General features: G+C 40.2%; 1 pseudogene; it reads right to left on the bottom strand.

The window, feature by feature from the left end:
* The window catches only part of LOC149252398 (lysine histidine transporter 2-like), a 48,735-nt pseudogene that overhangs the window by 5,347 nt on the left and 23,969 nt on the right, over positions 1 to 19,419 (bottom strand).

The raw sequence follows: 19,419 nt of genomic DNA, 5'->3' as shown, positions 1-19,419 counted from the left end.
CCAAATGAGGTAGAGGTCACTTGTATTTATAGCCTTGCAAGGGCATTCCCTTTGCTTTAGGGCCAACCTTGACAAATGTGCACATGAAGGATTTTCTTCATAGGTACACTTTCCCTTATCTTATTTGAGTGATCTTTAGGTCGATTTTGGTCCTCTCAAAAAGAGGAAATAAATGCAGCCATTATCTCCATCAAGTGAGTTGTCCAATGTGGAATTTGATTGTGGTTGCATATTTTTAACATCCCAGTGTGTTAAAGACAACATTACTTATGGTGGTGTCCCTATAACCATAGGATGCATCAGGGTCTCGACCATGATGGGTAGAATCTCCCCAAGCAATAGTGGAATAGCTGAACAAAGAACCAACATCCACATTTCAATTAGCTAACAAGGTGCCCAGGGGTTGAGTAGGACAAGTGAAAAGGAAAATTAACATAGATTCATCTTTTATATGTGTACATATATTTAAGAAACACACATAAGTAATAAACATCTCCACTTACTGAAGTTGTAAACCACCTCTTCCTATCCTTTATTTTATGTTAAACATGTTTTGTATATGAATACATATAATATAAAATTAAAAAACACATGGAATTAGCAAACATCTTCCCCTACACATGTTGTAGATCACCTCTGTATAATATACCTATACCATCAAACTAATAAACCCGACGAGAAATATCCCAGTTTTCATCCGTCCACTTATACATGTCATGGATTAGAAAGAGTAGAGAAGGACTATACACCAATCAAAACAATGCAACTAGAAAATCTACCTTGAAGGGAGCTCATCCTTCACAATATTCTTTTGGGTTTTGAAAGCACACGGGAGTATATTAACCAATATGCCTCGGCTCTTCCACATTCAACAATCACAACATTATGCACAAGGAATGACACACACATTCTTGGCCATAAAATAAAATCATAAAGATAGTGGTTATAGATCGACAAATATTAACACGGAGGAGGACCATCAAACCAACAATGAATTTCATTAGGTAGCATAATTATGACATCTGGTATCTATTGTAAGAGAATAATGTTAGGGAACACTAGAAGGGTTAGTGTTATCTCAAGTAGAGAAAAAAATCACGGGGGAGATTTGCATCTGAAGTATACATGCATGTGACAGGAACAAGGAAAGTGTGGAAAACATCCAAAAAGGCATTGTGGATACTAGATAGTGGGGTACATAGGGAAACATCACAAATTGTTCACATGAATGAATTTATGTGTTCGTCTGGGTGCAGGTGTAATGGATAATCACAAATCCAGACACGATTTCTGCAAGTTCAGGTGGAACTTCTTCTTGGATTTCCTTTTGAGTATCAGTCATCTACCTCCAAACTTGGCTATTCGGCTAAATTAGCATAACTGCTTAATTTACCCGCAATATGATAACATTTCAATTGCCACAGAATTAAAAGGAATTCAAGCTTTTGGTTAATTCCTTATCGCGTCCGCTTTTTCCACAAACATTATCGTGCTAACTCTTCGCCGTTGATCTTACCTTTCAATCTGTCGGTTGTTGGTTCACCCGATCAACAAAACTAATCGGCGATCCTCCACCGTTAATCACAACACACTTGATCCAACAGTTAACAGTGATATCGGACGAAGATCTTACGCGATGTTTTTCCACCCGATAAAGTGGTTTTCTCTCTCCACCCGAGTGCTACGTGTTGGTTGATTAATGGAATCGCTTAGAATTTCAAAAGACAACTTACCACTTTTTCTTCACCCGATAAACAACTTCACTGATAAAACCGCTTTTCTTCCTTGACTAACACACGAGATTATTGGCGCGCGATGGCCATTAGATCTATTTGACCTGTAGATCGGGTGGTTCTAGACTCCTTTGGCTAACACGATTTTGTGAGGTTTTCTTTTCTCTGTTCTGCCAAACTTAACACCTCCGCTACATTTAACTTGTATCAAACCCTATTCTTTGATGTTCTTATGTTATAGACATATTTGGGCACTGCAACTCCAATCATACATGTCCATAAACCAAGGGCTTCTAATTCCCTAAAAGTGTTTTTTCATACCCTAAAGGAGCAAGGTCAGCTGATTACATCATCTCCCAGAAGTTCTCCATGAAAAACTACTCAGAACTGGTCAAAGCAGGACTTTACAGACTACCCAGTGCTAAAGGTGCGATGCATCTCACTTCCCCATGCAAAAAGTGCAATGCATACTGGAAAGCCCTTCTATAGGGTGTGATGAGCAAGAGTAGACAAATGGCACAAGTAGTTTGCTAGGTGGAAACCCAGAGAATCTTCTAGAAACTGCTCATTTGACACTTGCCTCTCTGAGTTCGCCCAGTGATGAGTAAGGGATCTAAAATCTCCATGTGGAACCAAGAACTATCAGTGAAATGACACTAATCAAAATCCAAAAAGCTGACTCACTCCCCTATAAACATCTATATATGGATCCCTCATCCAAGAGATCCAAAGGCTGGAATTTTGTAATTTGCAAGGAAGTGCTGTTGGTTTCTCTTTGAAGACATTGTTGGGTGATCTTGCTTTGTATGAGGTGAAGAGGGCTTTCAAGCTGGGAGGATGGTGCTGGGTCAGACCAAGTGGTTGTAATCCTCTCTTCTACTACTTTTACTAATAAAGCTATTTGAGTTTTCCTCCATATTCTTGTGTATCTCTGAATATTGTGTTGATATATGCATTTGTATGGTCAATATATATCTGATCCTATATTGTTTACAGTGATAGATCTCTATGCTTTGATGGTATTATGCTGCTGTGAATCTACAAGTTCTCTTTGAAGCGGGACAAGTAAGGAAGCAGTGGCGAGATTCTGTCAAAGGAGAAAGGAAACAAGCAAGGAGCCAAGCGAAAGACCGAGGTTGGTACTCTCTGCTTCTTTCTCATCTCTCTCCCTTAAAGGAAAATCAAGTGACTTTAATCTGTTTGTTTCTAAGATAGCTACCCATCTTAGTGGGACTAGCAGCTCTGAATAGACACTAGATTTCTCGATAACAAAATGGCGACTCCACTGGGGACAAATTAGTTTGATTGCTTGTCTCTATTTGTTTGATTCATAAACCACAGACAGAGCCTGAAGTCAAGCCAGCTAGCCTTCGAACTGCATTTGCTATGCAAGTGCAAAGTAGATCAACACTGCTTCAGTCAATCTCCGGGTTTGTTTATGAACTGAACAATTGACTTGCAAACATCCTAAGTGCCCTAAAGGTAGCTTGAGAAACCTCATTAGATCAGCCCTATACTTTGTAGTTACTGACTATCATTTTCTCGGCCTAAATCCCTGAACTAAACTGCAAACTGCGACCAAAAACCAAGTTAAAGTCTCGTTCTTGGACCATCGCACCCTATCCTTTAGGCAAACTGGATGCATCACACCTCTCGTGTGCAGTAGGTGAGATGCATCCCTGTTTCCCTGTGTTACAGGTGCGATGATCAGGTAAGACTGTTTCTGCCTTTAGATTTTGGTTTTTTCTTCACTATCTTCAATTTTATTCAGGAGTTTTTCTGTCTATGATCAGTAGACCAATGTAGAAACCCCCTTCCTTTACATCATTCAGCCTCCATTGTACAAAGATTTGTGAATGTTTTTATGTATTTTTCGCCATTCACAATTCTCATTTACAAAATGGTAGCTTAATCGAACTGTCATCTTTTGATTTGAAAGTGTCGCAAGTGTCGTTTTCAGTCAAAGAAAAGAATACTTCTCTTTCTGATAGTCAATTACACTGTTACTCTTGTATTTGATCTGAATTTATAAGTATTTCAAGTGTCAAAAGCAGTTTTAAATTCAAAATCGCAAAGTGTCGTCTTGCCTTCCTATTGTTTTTTTGAAAAGAAAATCATTAGTACTGTCGCTTTGAAAGAAGAGATAATTTAGATTTGTATTCAGCATTCTTTTTGTCATTCACACATTAAGAAAGCGGAAAACAAATACATGCACGTGCATTTGCATTTAGACTGCTTGTTGATTTTGATTTAGGACAGTGCATCTAGTGTGTACTCTCTACTCTATGTTGAAAGGATTTCATTTCTCTTTCCTTAGTAGCTAAGATTTTCATTGCAAAAAGAAGAGTAAATGACTGTTTATCATCTTAGATTTCATTTTAGGAATTGTATATCTACATCATGCGGTGAACCTTAAAGGAAAACTTCTTAAGAAAGATCAACTGTAAAATAAATTCAATGAACATAAAAACGCTTTGGAACCTAACGCACAACATCTAGAAGTCTAGGTTAGAGACATATTTCGACATCATAAATCCTGGTAACTGTCGCTTTCATCGTAGGTTGGGTGATTCCTCCTCTTTGAGATGGCAAGTGCCAGTACGGACTTGTGCTCCCACATACCGTCGAGTATATATTGGGAGACCACAATAGGCTATATCCTTTATCCTTAGGAAGCTGTGTCTGCCACCCTATCGATCGCAATGCACTGGACACAGCATTCGGGAAGATTGACTGCCGTACTTTAAAAAGTATTCTGCAGTTTTGCGATTGGTTTGGTAATCCCTCTGTCTAGATTTCCAGAGTAGTCTCTTTTGTTCCTTTTTAGATTCCTTAAAGGAAAAGGTCCATCTGAGCACTTGTCACTTCAGGGTCATTAAAAATCAAAGGCGACTAGAGTCATCTTTAGCTTTTTCTTGAATCTTAAAAAGTGAAAAAGCAAGCTGTGTCAAAGTGTCTAAAATTCATTTAATACGGAATAACATTTTCCCCTCTTATTTTGAGTTGATCAAATAATCCGCAATTGTGGAAGAAAGTCAATCAAAACCCCGTCGTTCGCAGAGACTGACGAGTCAACCATCTTTGACTTTGGAAACGAAACCATTCCAGGCCAAGCGAACTCGTTTAACTGGGTCAAAGTCTCCTAGTTTGTTTGAAACTTGTGTTTCAACATCCTCTGAGACTCCATTTACTCCAACCATTTCTGGTATCCCTGCCTCTACAGAAGAAGTTCTGCAATTACAAGAGGACATTGGAACTGATCCTAGTGTAACAATAAACACTTTGACTCCTGAACCAGCTCCATCTAGAGTTGATTCGGAAGGTGTTACCCCTCCGGCATTTGTCGCTGCAGAATCTATACCCTCTTCGGCACCAGAAATATTTTACGGACCTGACGGTCTGCCTCTTCCACTCGGATTGATTGCTATAGAAGAGATTCTGGAGCATCTCCCATCCAGTATTCCATTGCATTTTGGGACTGGGATCCACCTATATCCTTCTACTTCAGAAGTTAATACCCCTTCATCACAAGTTCCTATAGAATCACTGGGAAGTCTTTTGGATAGACTCGATATGTCTGGACAACCATCGACATCTAGGACTGTCTCGTCTAATTTAGCGGTAGCAGAACCTCCTGCCTCCACTCCGACGATGTTCCCTGGTATACCATGTTTCCCAACTAGCTCTCAACCACTAGAAGGAGTCCACCCAGGGACTATTTCGATAGTATGTTTTGTTCTCGTTTGTTCATCCAGAATAGTATCTGGAATCTCTTACGTTGAATCTCAACAAATTGATCCTTCACAACAATATCAATTTTGGCAGTCTGGTCTCCAAAGGCCAATCATTACCTTGAGCACTAGATTGCTGCCATATGGAGGGCACTACACCCTTTCATTGTTCCCTCTGGGAGAACAACCATATGAAAGTTCACAACTGAATTCAGGTCAAATTGGAATCACATCCAGCGGTTGGGTGCCAATACTACCCCAAAAACCAAGAGTTGTATACTTAATGCAACCGAGTCTACCTGTGTCGAATATCCCCACTACACCAGCTATTGTGTCGCAAGTACAAGCATTGCCTGTTGTATGCCAACCTCAAGTTTCTCAGGTCATTGTACAACAACGTCTTATCTCCGCGACACAGCCACAATCGCCAGTTAGTGGCTCCTTAACTAGAGCAACTCAGGCTCAAACGGGTACTATTACCCCTCATCTTGGTCAAATGTCTAGTATTGGGCAACAACAAATGGTTTCACAACCATGGCTGGTGCAACATCAACAACCGTAATTCCAACAAGCTTACCAAGGACCTGAGCAGCAAAACTTTGAAGGTAATGGGCAACCGTATATTCTAAACGGTTATCACCAATTGTCTCAAATTGGTTATGCCCAACCACCTTATCAAAGTTATTAGCATCAAATACATTATGCTGGTACGCAAAGACCCACTGCTCAGGCGATCCCATCTTATCCTGGGTACGCTTTGCCGAACCTGAATCAACAGTTGCCCTTCGTGGCGACTCTAGAGTTACCAGATCTAAATCAGCTAACGAACGATCCAATCGCTTATGCCCCTTGGTGGCCAACGATTCCTCATAAACTTCCATCAGATATTCCTAAATTTAATGGAAATCTGGGTGAAGACCCGTCGAATCATGTGATGACCTTTCATCTGTGGTGTTCATCCAACACTCTCAATGATGATTCGATTCGGCTTCACCTTTTTCAGCGAACGTTAACTGGTCCAGCAGCAAAATGGTACATTGAATTTCCTAGAGCTTCATTTGATAACTTCAGCGCCCTTGCCACAACCTTTTTAACCCATTTTCAATTACCAATAAGGTATGAAACAGGAACAGAGCTTCTTACCAATTTCAAGCAAATGACGGCCACTCACATATCCGATCATATTCATGAATGGCGACGTCGTCGTAGAATGGTAAAAACATATGTCCCTGATCAGCTACTAGTTGAATGGTTTATTAAGTCTTTGTTACCTTCTATAACAGAAGATGTGGCGAAGGGAGGGGTTGTCACTGAAGAGCAGGTGATTGCTCGTGCGCAATATCTAGACTTGATCTATACTCAGTCTGGCACGCTCTATGACAAAATCCCTGATGCTCCGAGACCAGAATTTTCCATTCCTCCTCCTCCTAAATCAAACAAAGACTCTCATGTCGGCAATGGCGTGATAGGTACGACGAGCACGAAATTGACAAAGGCTACATCTAAGAAAGCCCGTAAGATTTCTGATCAAAATGCAAATGAAGAAATTCTAGCCTTGGAGGTTAATGCCGTGTCAACTGAAAAAGGCAAAGAACCGAAGCAACCAGGAGGAAAGAAGAAAGGGAAGATCAAAAAGAAGAAACAGGATGATTCGTCTCCTAAAAAATCTTTTGCAAACCCTTATGGGCAAAAGAAACCTACTCAGCCATGCCTCATATGCGATGAGGATCATTGGACGAGAGATTGTCCATATAAAGCTGAAGTTAAGAAATTTTTTAAGAATTTAAAAACCTCAACAGTATTGACTGATCTTTTTCCAAACCTAGGAACCAATCTGGTTGCTAGTGACAATGCTTCCCCATCCCAAGTACTTATGTTGTCCATTTTAAAACAGAAAAATGATGCTTTGATATTGACAAGGAATAAAGATTACGGGAATCCACAGCTGTTGAACAACAAGGCTACTGATCAACCTAGTAGTTCGACAACAACTTCGAGCGAAGTTGTGCCACCCATCATACCTGAGCTAACGATAAAGCTGCCAAAGGGACTAGTACACAAATTGACATTTAATCCTCGTGCCAGAGCTACACAGAATTATAATATAGTAGAGGACTTGGCCCAATCGTCGTCCGCTATGTCGACACTTGAAGTACTGCAAAATTGCACCTCCCAAAAGCAGGCTCTATTATCAGCAATAGGTGGGATTGACCCAGCAGATTCCAATCTTGTGGCCTTTAATCATAAAGGATATGAACCTCAGTTACTAGCTCAACTCGCTTTCCTCATTCAAGTGAAAGCCCTCAACAAAATTATTCATTGAACAATTATTGATGAGGGGGCATCTACATGTATTATGTCAATGAGTTGCTGGAAAACTTTAGGCTCACCACCCTTGTCACGATCGTCGACGACGTTAAAAGCATTTGATGGATGAACATACACTCCATACGAGATTTTAAGTAACTTGCAAGTCGAACTGGGGGGCAAAATAGTAGAAATTGATGTGGAAGTTATCGATGGAAACCTCGATTACAACATCCTACTGGGAAGGCCCTGGATTTATGCTATGGCTGCTGTTGTGTTGACATACTTCAGAAAGATTGCATTTCCCTTCCAAGGGGGAATTACAATTGTCAACCAACAGACATTCCTCCCCAACAGTTCGCAATTTATGGGAAGCATTCCGATGATCCACGGAAGCTCTCAGTCGCTTCAAAATATTGGAGTAGGCCTACTAAAAGACCCTACATTGATGGGTACTTTTGCCCTACCGCCTCCAAACAACTTGGCAGAAGTGGCAACGGTGGGAACCTGCAATATGGTATCTTCCATTCAGAAGATGTCCGAACACGATATTAGCATGGATCGTCACCAGGTGTTGCCTCCAAGCCCAATAGAAATATTGTAGCAATCAATGTTCTCGGCATGGGAGGCAAACCCCAATGAACGCTCATCAAGCGTTTGGGTAGATAGGTCTAAGGAGTATGGTACCTCTTCAGATCCTTGGTCGCATGTACATTCTACAGACGAAGGAATTGTTCAGTCAATGAACATACAGGGGGCACCATGGGAAGATTACCACCATCGTTCCCATCTTCTGGATTACAACGAAGATTACTCCAGTGACCATAATCATCCATCATTTTTTGATTTTCTATCAAATATTGTAAACATGGTGGATTCCGAGCAAAATCTGTCCAATATTGAAGAAACTATCGCCATAAATATCTCAACTAAACCAGATGTTGTAGAAAATATTCATGTTGGCAAATCTTGTTCTTCTTTAGAACTTGAAATATATTACGCTCTCTTTCACGAGTTCAGAGATGTCTTTGCATGGTCATATGAAGAAATGCCAGGCATTGACTCGAGCATAATTGAACATGAAATTAAGATGTATCCAGATGTAAAACTAGTAAGACAACAGCTTCGCCAGGTGCACCCAAATAAAGCCGCTGCCATCAAGGAAGAAGTTGAAAAACATCTGCATGCTGGTTTCATTTACCCGATTCCTTTAACTGATTGGGTATCGAACATTGTTCTTATGATGAAAAAGCAAGGAACAATTAGAGTTTGCGTGAATTACAGGGATGTAAATCAAGCTTGTCCAAAGGATAACTACCCTACACCCTTCATCGACCAGATAATTGATGAATGCGCTAGATGCGAAATCTTTTCGTTTATGGATGGACTTTCCGGGTATAATCAAATAAATATCCGCCCACAGGACTAGTCAAAGACTACATTTATTTGTCCGTGGAGCACATTCGCGTACCATAAGCTACCTTTCAGTTTAAAGAACGCAAGGGAAATTTTTCAGAGGGCAATGAATTATGCCTTCCATGACATCAAGAACATCATTAAACCATACCTCGACGATCTTCCGGCTCACTCGCGAAAGCGGACCGATCATCCGCAACATTTGAGAGCAATATTTCTACATTGCCGACACTACAAAATAAGACTCAATCCACACAAATGCGTGTTTTGCGTCGGTTCTAGTCGTTTACTTGGCTTTGTAGTTTCAAAGGACGGAATTCGTCTCGACTCGTGTAAGGTTTAGACAATCATCGATTTGCCTCCACCTTCAAATTTGCTTCAGATTCAGAAACTCCAAGGGAAAGTAAACTTTCTGAGGAGGTTCATTCCAAATTACACCAAACTTGCTAAAGGTTATACATGTCTTTTGAAAAAAGAAGTACCCTTCAACTAGGATCAGGTCGCGCAAGCTTCCTTTGATGCTCTAAAGGAATCCCTAATACAGGCATCATTAATGTATGCTCCTCATTATCAAAGAGACTTTAACCTGTATCTGGCTGCAGCAGATACGACCATCGCAATGGTTTTAGTTCAAGAAGACAATGGAATCGAGCATCCTATTTATTATTTAAGTCGAAACTTAAATGATATAGAAAGCAAGTACTCATATGTTGAAAAGATAGCTCTCACTGCTGTTCAAGCAATACAAAGATTTTGACACTATGTTCTCTTTCGAAAAACTACCATTTTGTCAGATTGCAACCCCATGACCTACATCTTGTCGCGACAATTGCTTGGGGGCAAATATTCAAAATGGATAGCAATTTTGCAAGAGTTTGATCTGGAATTTCTAAAATCCAAATCAAAGAAAGCTCTAGTATTCGCAGAGTCACTATGTGATTTACCATCATCATCCAACGATTCAACATCCAAAACAATAATTGTGGATGAATCTTTGTTTCTGATATCTTCAAGCGATATGTGGTATGGAGATATAATCATTTATCTCCAAACCCAAACATATAGGTCTAATACCTCTCGCTTAGAACAGTGACGTACTCGATACCAAGCAAAAGACTACATGATCGTCGGTGATAAACTATACCGTCGTGGTGTCGATACTGTTCTGTGAAGGTGCCTCACCCATGAGGAGGCCGAAAAAGTCTTGAATGATTGTCATTCAGGTGCATGTGGGGGGCACCAATCTGGTTATGCTACAGCACAAAAGATTTTACGAGCAGGATACTTCTGGCCAAAAATGTTCAAAGATTGCATAATCGCAGTTAGAAGTTGCCATGCTTGTCAAATCTTCGATTGCAAAACCAAAATACCACCCGCGCCTGTGCAGCCAATAGTTGCTGTTGGGCCATTCGCCAAGTGAGGCATAGATTTCATGCAATGTAACCCCACCTCGGCTGGGGGGCATGGGTATATCATAGTCGTAGTTGACTATTTTACGAAATGGGCTGAGGCGTTGCCTACATTAAACAACACCGGCGAAATGACTACTCTTTTCTTTTTCAATCATGTAGTTGCCAGGTTCGGCGTTCCGCAAGCTATAATTAGAGATCATGGATCGCATTTCTGCAATCACATGATGGTTGAATTGGCCGCCAAATTAGGACTATCCCACGACACCTCTACTCCTTATTATCTGCAAGCTAACGGCAAGTTGAAGCGATCAACAAAGTCCTGAAACGCATGCTGCAAAGGATGATTGGAGTCCATAAACGAAGTTGGCACCTAATCCTGTACTCAGCCTTGTGGGCATACCGAACATCAGTGAGAAATGCGACCGGGTTTACACCCTTTTAGCTGGTGTATGGCCTGGAAGCAATCTTACCAGTTCAATGTGAGATTTCGTCTCTCAAGCTTGCAGTCGACCTCCTCCCCGGAACTTTAGAGGAAGAAGCTCATTTCTTAGAATTAATCCAACTGGATGAAACTCGTCATGACGCCACCTTGGCTAACGAAGCACATAAGAAATGAGTCAAAGCACAATTTGACAAGAATGTCAAACCCCGCGTTTTCTCAGAAGGTGACCTGGTCTTGCTCTATGATCAGGAATCCAATAAATTGGGAGCAGGTAAGTTCTAATCTTTGTGGATGGATCCCTATATTGTTAAGCGTGTATTAGCAAAAGGAGCCTACAAGCTAGTAGATTATAATGGAATTCCATTGTCGCAACCCCGAAACGGGTTGTACCTTAAGCGTTACTATGCTTGACTCGGCATGGTAACCTCTTCATATGCTTTTGTTACATTTTTGTTTTCGTTAAGAGTGATCGTTTTGGTTAGGTAATCCACTTTTGCATTTTTTTGCAGATGTCGAACCCATTGGAATCATTTGTTGGATACGCCGACGGGGCGAGTCATAGTACACGAAACCTATCTTCTGCAGCTTGGGCCATCTTTGATCCAAGCGGCGAGTTAGTGAGTTTCAGAGGGGTATGTATTGGTCAATCAACGAAAAACATCGCTGAATATAGCGCGTTGATAGAACTTCTCTCTGATGCCATCGCGCATGGCATACGCCAACTTGTCGTCAAGCTAGACTCACAGCTCATCATTCTACAACTTACCGGCACTTATTCCGTTCAGAATCTAGCTATATATCGCATGTTCCTAAGGGTCAATATTTTGGAAAGACAGTTCGATTCTATTCAATATCAACATATTTCCAGAAACTTAAACACGTTAACCGATTCATTAGCAAATTATGTGTTAGATAGACATTTGCAACATTTGTAAAAGAAAAGCATTTTATCAATAAACTGCATCAGGATAATATAACTTAACCAAAATAAAGCTCCGAAAATAAAAATATATATATAACTGTTTATAGTTTGTACATAGTGTTCTGTGTCCAGGACAAAATCGGTCATATGACCCAAAAACTCAAAATGCAAGGGGGCACCCTAATCTAATGGTGCTCATGATAACTAGTCACCGCCTGTGCAATCATGCGTAAGAGCCTGGTCCATCGGCTCGGCATGCCAGTGGTATGGCGCTGTAATCTTAGAGGCAGCTCATCGGTCCTCACATCCGGAATACCAAGGGTGAGGCCCTTGATCTGATCTTGCAACACTGCAAGGGTCTCGGATACGTCCAGGTCATGAAGAATTGCCCTCCCTACAACCACTCCTACTGGAACGACAACTGCTCCTATCAGACGCGCTGTTGGTCGCACTGGCCCAATATCTGCATAATCACATGAGTTTTGATTAGTCTTGATAAACATTTGAAAAACACAAGAACATTATAAAAACAATAAACAGAGACATGGTCAAAGATTTTTACCTATGACACCCCACTGCTCGCCAGCCGGCAGCACCAAATCCGAGTCACCCCGGAAATCCATCCCTGCATATGGATACTCGGCACAGTTGAACCACTCAAAGAAAGCATCAGAGAATGAAACCTGCGGTTGACCAGCATGTCTGGCCATAAGGTCAACCCATCTCTGCATCCGTGGCTCAGTCGGTGGTGGTAGGCCAAGTGAAATGTACTGTGGCTGCATCAGTGGGATCTTCTCCAAGGCGAAAGCAATCAGAATAGAACCATAGCCAAAGTTCTTGGATCTTCCATTTTTCACCTTGGTAAGCTGTTATTTGATAACTGGAAGTACTGCATCACACCAGTTGAATACCTTGGGTTCAAGGCATTCCAAGGCATACTGCATATAGGACATATTGGCCAAGTGAAGGGCCGCGCTACCAGCCAATCTAGCAAAGGTGAAAAAAATAGTCCTCAAAGGCCGGCCAGTGACATCTCAGATACTGATCTTACCATCCCTGCTTGGCTGAGATCCTTCTCTACAGTATCGACGAATATAATCCCTCATGGATTCAACCCCACTGGCAGAACCTGAAAGTGAGAGAGGGGCACCATGCCTTGATAAACCGGTCAAAAAGTAGATGTCCTCAACAGTCATGGGGATGGATTTGCCTCTTATCTGGAACACTTGGTTGGTAGGATCCCATACATCGAGGAAATATTGCAACAAGTTGATTTGTTGCCTCATGTTAGAAATGCGGAAGAACTTGAGCAAGCCACAGTTCCGTAATGCAGTTACCGTACCCAGATCATGTAGGGCAACCATGTCCTCTTCTTCATGCTCGCATTCACGCCATGTAATGACCATTTTTCTCCGATGAATCTCTAAAAAACAAACAAGAGAAGAATCAGGGTCCTGATTTGGCAAAAAACAGGCAAAATTTCCATGAAAAATCAATGCAAAAGTTTTTCTCCTTGCGCCCATCGCACCCTAGCTGTGTAATGAGTGCGATGCATACATTCTGGCCAGTGGCTAGCTTAATATGCATCACACCTTTCGATATACACTAAGTGCGATGGGGGTAGAACGGAATTTTCAAACCCAGAGCCCCAGAAAAGCAGGAAAACATGCTCATAATTCAAAAAGGAAAGAATGCAATTGAAGAGCTCAGGTTTAGCTCCTACATGGTCTAGACGGCGTCGAAAATCGTCCATAGAATCTCATGGAATCAGCTGGTGAAAATCAAAGGGGAAAACACCTCCAGAGCTCCAAAAGTCACAACTCCAAATGAAATGGTAAAATGAGGGGTAAAAAACTAATTTTAAGTTACCTTTCATGTAATTTAAGTAGGGAATTGTTTTTTAACTCATTTTTCAAGCATATGTCCTCATTTCTAATTAGTTTGATGGAGCAATTGAATAGGTAGTATGACCATCAAAAGAACCTACTGTCAACGGTGAATCAAATATCAATGACCATTATCACGAGCAGTTTTACGTGAAGTTCAATCTCGTTAAAAACTAAACCTAGCAATGAGCATATGTTCCACTAGAGTTTAAGCCCATTAAAAAATGAACCCACCACCGGTAAATAACCATTGAGTTTGAATTATTATCAGCTTTTGAGCCTTGGTCGTGTTCTTACCATCACCTCCACTCTATTTTAGCTGATCATTCGCCTCGATTTTATTGTTTACCCCTTTTGAGGAACAACTGCGACGAGTGATCTTATTAGCCACCTTCTTTACACTGCTGTGATTGAAAATTTCCAAACATTACTTGGAACCAACTGCTATCTGAAAACATCACTCGTTCCTCAAACGAGTCTCCTTTAAGCTCTTTCCATTTGACTTGTAAAATATGAAAAGATTGCCAAGCAATTGGTCTCTCCAGCTCGTTAAAGTGATTGGAAGTGCTATCCCTCCTCTATATTTTAATCTTTTTGGACCTGAGGGATTATTACACAAAAAGATTGAGCGTTTGTCTTGTTCGGCTTGTTAAAACTATCGAAAAGTCATCCCTTTCGCATTATTTTATACTTTTTCGGACTTAAGGGATTATATTATGAAAAAGGAATATTGGAGTCTTCTTTTCGTCTCTTTTCAGACTCTCTAAAATTGAAAAGAACCGAGTTATCCTTGTCATTAAACTCGTTAAAACAATAGCGACAAACTTGTCGATTTAGACAAGAGCGAGTTTCACTGTTGCTAGGCTCGTTAAAACATAGCGATAGGTTTGCCTGAAGGGCATTTTATAGAACAAGCATATGTTATCCTCCTCAAGCTTGACAAAAATAAAGAGGTACCGGTCAAAAATGACTGGGGAAAATTGGGAAGAAAACTTGAAGAAACTTTATTGGTAGCAGGTCGCTCTTGAACATGACACTTTCACTCCATCACCATGATTGAGTCAAGTTGGGTTATTCCGTTCACCGGTCATACCACCATTGGTCCACCGTACCATCCACTTTTGGGTTTAATGCTACCAATCCATTTCAGTGTCGCCAATATGTTCAAGAGAAGTCGTTCAGAGAATTCACCTACCCAGCTTGTGTCTCATCCACTGCAATACCTTCACGCTTCATTCTTTCATGACCACCACCCTGAACCTTGTATCATCAGATCATTTTCACCTCTACGAAATCATTTGCTCCGTTCCATGTCATAGATGTGGGATCCATCAATGCCCTCCTATGACGGGTCACTTCTTGTTGACATCAGCTCATTATCCAAGAAGCCGACCTAGGAACAACCCTTTCAGTACTTTGAAGCTTGCATGCCTCAATGGAAAATTTCTCACTTCCGGCGACAGGTTTACATTAATGGCCTTCGACCGAAAGACTTTGAGTGGCGTTCGACATTAACTCATGTATTCACACCACGTGAATTGTACTGCAGTACCTTGAGGGTCATCATCATCATCGGTGATTCCTCTCACGCCTGTTAACAACTTACATCATTGGCTAGTAATCAGGCGATGTCATTCCATGTTCCACTTCAGAACATCTATTCGCATGGATCGACTTGTACTTCGGGCAAAGATTGAACGAGTTTTGAAGACCTCGGATCTAGTTTCATCCATCTGGGCTGCGATATATTTAGGAGAATAAAGACATCAAATGTACATCATTGCTGCACAGATAATCATCCAAACTAAGGGATGATGGATGTACCAGAATCATCAGTCTGCACACAGACGGTAGTCTGTCCTATGTACATAAAATTGAATTTATCAAAGCTGAGCATGGGAATGCCCGCCTCAGCTAGATCATGAAAAATATTATGAAGATAATGTATTGTATTATATCTTATTACAGGTCACCTTCCAGTTCGAAAAACCTCGGATCCTCATTATAAAGCATTTCACCCAACATCAAAAGGATTTACAACCTCATGCTTTAGGGGGCAACTGTTATAGACATATTTGGGAATTACAACCCCAATCATACATGTCCATAAACCAAGGGCTTCTAAGTTCCTAAAAGTGTTGTTTCATACCCTAAAGGAGCAAGGTCAGCTGATTACATCATCTCCCAGAAGTTCTCCATGAAAAACTACTCAGAACTGGTCAAAGCAGGACCACACAGACTGCCCAGTGCTAAAGGTGCGATGCATCTCACTTGCCACATGCAAAAAGTGCGATGCATACTAGAAAGCCCTTCTAGGTGGAAACCTAGAGAATCTTCTAGAAACTACTCATTTGACACTTGCCTCTCTGAGTTCGCCCAGGGATGAGTAAGGGATCTAAAATGTCCATGTGGAACCAAGAACTATCAGTGAAATGACACTAATCAAAATCCCAGAAGCTAACTCACTCCCCTGTAAACGTCTATATATGGATCCCTCATCCAAGAGATCCAAAGGCTGGAATTTTGTAATTTGCAAGGAAGTGCTATTGGTTTCTCTTTGAAGACATTGTTGGGTGATCTTGCTTTGTATGAGGTGAACAGGGCTTTCAAGCTGGGAGGATGGCACTGGGTCAAACCAAGTGGTTGTAATCCTCTCTTCTACTACTTTTACTAATAAAGCTATTTGAGTTTTCCTCCATATTCTTGTGTATCTCTGAATATTGTGTTGATATATGCATTTGTATGGTCAATATATATTTGATCCTATATTGTTTACAATGATAGATCTCTATGCTTTGATGGTATTATGTTTCTGAGAATCTGCAGGTGCTCTTTGAAGCAGGACAAGTAAGGAAGCAGTGGCGAGATTCTATCAAAGGAGAAAGGAAACAAGCAAGGAGCCAAGCGGAAGACTGAGGTTGGTACTCTCTGCTTCTTTCTCATCTCTCTCTCATAAATGAAAAACAAGTGACTTTAATCTATTTGTTTCTAAGCTAGCTACCCGTCTTAGTGGGACTAGCAGCTCTGAATAGACACTAGATTTCCCGATAACATTTTAGAACATAACCAAATTATTTCAAAAATGCGGAAAACACAAGATTGGCTATATAATACAGATTTTACATACTCTAATTCAAAAGCCAAATTGGAAATCAACAGAACTCAGAGATATTTCAAAGGAATAAAACGCCTCCAGGATTGACAAATTTTACACAAATACACAGAGATACAGCTTCTGTAACTTAATCTTATACGGCCTAATGAAGCCAAATAAGTCAAAATCCCTTTATAATAATACAGAACTTACATAAATACCATTTCATTCTAACAATCAGATCCTTAATCAATGGATCGAATCTGCCTAATCTTAGACAATGTCTAATTTGGTTGATATTCTCCTCGAGAATCTCAACTGAATCTAAACATCTTGAATTAATTATAAAATCATTCAATCCCTAAATCCTAGCTCAAATCCTATCTAGAGAACTTTGTAAATTGATAGCTAAAGGATACCACTCCTTTGCTTGTAAACTTTTTTGTATTTTTGGAATAAATTCGAAGCCTTTTGTCTTCAAGACTCATGCTCCTGCATCAGACTTCTGAGGACAAAACTCTTCATGGGCTCCTGTCCATGAGCTCTTCTACAGAACGGCCCAACTTCTGTAGCATGGTTTCTGTTACCCAGGTAGCATCAACGATTGGTTGATCTTTCCACTTGACCAAGTATTGAAAATACTCATGTCCCCTTTTTTTCTTAAACACTCTTTTATCCAATATCTTCTCTGGTTGCAATGCCTTTGCTATAGGTAATTGTTTTACCCAATCCACCTCTTGTTCTTCCTTGTCTTCTGCCGTGTCATCTCCCTGTCCCTTTTCATACCTGTGTAAGTCAGCAACATTGAAAATTGGAGATATTCCAATGCCAGGGGGTAACTCAATTTCATATGCATTTGCAGAAAATTTCCTTAAAACTCTGCATGGTCCAATACTCTTAAGTTTTAATTTGTTATACTCCCTTTTTGGAAATATTTCCTTCCTTAGGTGTGCCAAAACCAAATCTCCAACCTCAAAATTTACTTCTCTTTTCTTCAAATCTTTTTTTCTCTTGTATTTTTTATTGTTGTCCTGTAATTGATGTTTTACCTGTTCATGTATTGCTTGAACTTCTGTAGCAAAATCTTCTCCTTTAGCGCTTCTCATTTCTTCTTTTCCCAAGTCTCTCAATTCAGACACTCCTCTTGTGTGCATTCCATAAAATATATGGAATGGACTCCGCCCTGTACTCCTATTAGTTGAATCATTATAAGCATATTCAGCCCGTGCCAATACTTGATCCCACTATTTCGGATGGTCACCTGTAAGACTTCTCAAAAGATTACCCAAGCTTCTGTTCACAACTTTAGTCCGCCCATTAGTCTGAGGATGATAAGCAGAACTGAAACTCAATTTAGTACCAAGTTTCTTCCACAGGGTCCTCCAAAGATGACCAACAAATCTGGTATCTCTGTCTGAAACAATGCTCTTAGGTAACCCATGCAACTTTACAATTTATTTAAAAAACATGTTGGCAACATGAGTAGCGTCATTGGTTTTATAACATGGAATAAAATGTGCCATTTTTGAAAATCTATCAAATACTACATAAATTGAATCATGTCCCCTTTGAGTTTTTGGTAAACCCAAAACAAAGTCCATACTTACCGTATCCCAAGGCCTATCTAGAATAGGTAATTGAACATACAAACCTATGTTTTGGCTCCTTCCCTTTGCATATTGACAGACTTTACAATTTTTCACATACTTTTCCACTTCATCTCTCATCTTTGGCCAAAAATAAAACTGGTTCAACTGCTCATAAGTCTTGTCTGCACCAAAATGTCCTCCCAGTTCACCACTATGTTTCTCCTTGATTAAATTTGATCTCATAGAACAATTTGGTATGCACAGCTGATTTCTTTTAAACAATAGTCCCTCTTGCAGGAAATAATCCAGCCACTTGCTTCTGTCTAACAAAACAGGATTTCTACAAGCTTCAAATGCCTCTTTAAAATCTAGATCTTTCTCATATAACTCTTTAAGAAAATCAAGACCCGAAACTTTAATTTGACTTTCTTGAACTAAAATGCTTTTTCTAATTAAGGCATCTGCTACTTTGTTTGATTGACCAGTTATATGTTTTAACACAAAATTAAAACTTTGAAGGTATTCTACCCATTTTGCATGCTTCTGGTTAAGCTTTGGCTGTTGCATAATGTACTATAATGCATGGTTATCTGAATACAATATGAACTCCTTGGACATCAAGTAATGTCTCCACTTCTTCAAAGACTGCACCACTGCATAAAACTCCTTGTCATAAGAAGAATATTTCTTCTTTGACTCATTCAGATTTTCACTAAAATAAGCTACAGGCTTGTCCTTTTTACTCAAAACAGCGCCAATGGCTTCTCCACTAGCATCACACTTCACTTGAAAAGGTTTATTTAAATCATGCAAAATCAAAATAGACTTCTCAGTAATCTTTCTCTTCAACAGCTGGAAGTTCTTTTCTGCTTCAACAGTCCATTTAA

Source organism: Pinus tabuliformis, chromosome 7 (assembly GCF_031772625.1).
Source record: "Pinus tabuliformis cultivar Carrire ecotype Pingquan chromosome 7, CPIR1, whole genome shotgun sequence".
Taxonomy (NCBI): Eukaryota; Viridiplantae; Streptophyta; class Pinopsida; order Pinales; family Pinaceae; genus Pinus; species Pinus tabuliformis.
The sequence above is the reverse complement of the archived record's forward strand: the minus strand, read 5'-3'. Positions and strand labels throughout refer to the sequence as shown.